This window comes from Musa acuminata, unplaced genomic scaffold (assembly GCF_036884655.1).
Source record: "Musa acuminata AAA Group cultivar baxijiao unplaced genomic scaffold, Cavendish_Baxijiao_AAA HiC_scaffold_1136, whole genome shotgun sequence".
Taxonomy (NCBI): domain Eukaryota; kingdom Viridiplantae; phylum Streptophyta; class Magnoliopsida; order Zingiberales; family Musaceae; genus Musa; species Musa acuminata.
Window position 1 is genome coordinate 8334288 of NW_027021348.1, and position 2500 is coordinate 8336787.

Consider the following 2500-nt stretch of genomic DNA (forward strand, 5'->3'; position numbering starts at 1 on the left):
GCAGCCAAAAATGGCCAGTTTTGGCCCGTTTTTGGGCAGTTTTGGCCTGTTTTTGGGGTGTTCTTGCGTGGCGCGGCGACCGTCGTGAGCGGAGCAAAATGTCAGCCATCTCAGCACCCTGGAACCCCCCGGGTGGCACAGGTCTGGATGGGGCTTTCGTATAGCAGGGACGGTGCTGCCTCACGCTTCGCTCGCTGTTCGCCGCTCGCCGCTCGCTCGCGCAGCCAAAAATGGCCAGTTTTGGCCCGTTTTTGGGCAGTTTTGGCCTGTTTTTGGGCTGTTCTTGCGTGGCGCGGCGACCGTCGAGAGCGGACCAAAATGTCAGCCATCTCAGCACCCTGGAACCCCCCGGGTGGCACAGGGCTGGATGGGGCTTTCGTATAGCAGGGACGGTGCTGCCTCACGCTTCGCTCGCTGTTCGCCGCTCGCCGCTCGCTCGCGCAGCCAAAAATGGCCTGTTTTGGCCCGTTTTTGGGCTATTTTGGCCTGTTTTTGGGCTGTTCTTGCGTGGCGCGGCGACCGTCGTGAGCGGAGCAAAATGTCAGCCATCTCAGCACCCTGGAACCCCCCGGGTGGCACAGGGCTGGATGGGGCTTTCGTATAGCAGGGACGGTGCTGCCTCACGCTTCGCTCGCTGTTCGCCGCTCGCCGCTCGCTCGCGCAGCCAAAAATGGCCTGTTTTGGCCCGTTTTTGGGCTGTTTTGGCCTGTTTTTGGGCTGTTCTTGTGTGGCGCGGCGACCGTCGTGAGCGGAGCAAAATGTCAGCCATCTCAGCACCCTGGAACCCCCCGGGTGGCACAGGTCTGGATGGGGCTTTCGTATAGCAGGGACGGTGCTGCCTCACGCTTCGCTCGCTGTTCGCCGCTCGCCGCTCGCTCGCGCAGCCAAAAATGGCCAGTTTTGGCCCGTTTTTGGGCAGTTTTGGCCTGTTTTTGGGCTGTTCTTGCGTGGCGCGGCGACCGTCGAGAGCGGACCAAAATGTCAGCCATCTCAGCACCCTGGAACCCCCCGGGTGGCACAGGGCTGGATGGGGCTTTCGTATAGCAGGGACGGTGCTGCCTCACGCTTCGCTCGCTGTTCGCCGCTCGCCGCTCGCTCGCGCAGCCAAAAATGGCCTGTTTTGGCCCGTTTTTGGGCTGTTTTGGCCTGTTTTTGGGCTGTTCTTGCGTGGCGCGGCGACCGTCGTGAGCGGAGCAAAATGTCAGCCATCTCAGCACCCTGGAACCCCCCGGGTGGCACAGGGCTGGATGGGGCTTTCGTATAGCAGGGACGGTGCTGCCTCACGCTTCGCTCACTGTTCGCCGCTCGCCGCTCGCTCGCGCAGCCAAAAATGGCCTGTTTTGGCCCGTTTTTGGGCTGTTTTGGCCTGTTTTTGGGCTGTTCTTGCGTGGTGCGGTGACCATCGTGAGCGGAGCAAAACGTCAGCCATCTCAGCACCCTGGAACCCCCCGGGTGGCACAGGGCTGGATGGGGCTTTCGTATAGCAGGGACGGTGCTGCCTCTCGCTTCGCTCGCTGTCCGCCGCTCGCCGCTCGCTCGCGCAGCCAAAAATGGCCAGTTTTGGCCCGTTTTTGGGCCGTTTTGGCCTGTTTTTGGGCTGTTCTTGCGTGGTGCGGCGACCGTCGTGAGCGGAGCAAAATGTCAGCCATCTCAGCACCCTGGAACCCCCCGGGTGGCACAGGGCTGGATGGGGCTTTCGTATAGCAGGGACGGTGCTGCCTCACGCTGCGCTCACTGTTCGCCGCTCGCCGCTCGCTCGCGCAGCCAAAAATGGCCTGTTTTGGCCCGTTTTTGGGCTGTTTTGGCCTGTTTTTGGGCTGTTCTTGCGTGGTGCGGTGACCATCGTGAGCGGAGCAAAACGTCAGCCATCTCAGCACCCTGGAACCCCCCGGGTGGCACAGGGCTGGATGGGGCTTTCGTATAGCAGGGACGGTGCTGCCTCTCGCTTCGCTCGCTGTCCGCCGCTCGCCGCTCGCTCGCGCAGCCAAAAATGGCCAGTTTTGGCCCGTTTTTGGGCCGTTTTGGCCTGTTTTTGGGCTGTTCTTGCGTGGTGCGGCGACCGTCGTGAGCGGAGCAAAATGTCAGCCATCTCAGCACCCTGGAACCCCCCGGGTGGCACAGGGCTGGATGGGGCTTTCGTATAGCAGGGACGGTGCTGCCTCTCGCTTCGCTCGCTGTCCGCCACTCGCCGCTCGCTCGCGCAGCCAAAAATGGCCTGTTTTGGCCCGTTTTTTGGCCGTTTTGGCCAGTTTTTGGCCTGTTCTTGCGTTGCGCGGTGACCGTCGAGAGCGGAGCAAAACGTCAGCCATCTCAGCACCCTGGAACCCCCCGGGTGGCACAGGGCTGGATGGGGCTTTCGTATAGCAGGGACGGTGCTGCCTCTCGCTTCGCTCGCTGTTCGCCGCTCGCTGCTCACTCGCTCAGCCAAAAATGGCCAGTTTTGGCCCGTTTTTGGGCTGTTTTGGCCTGTTTTTGGGCTGTTCTTGCGTGCCGCGGCGAC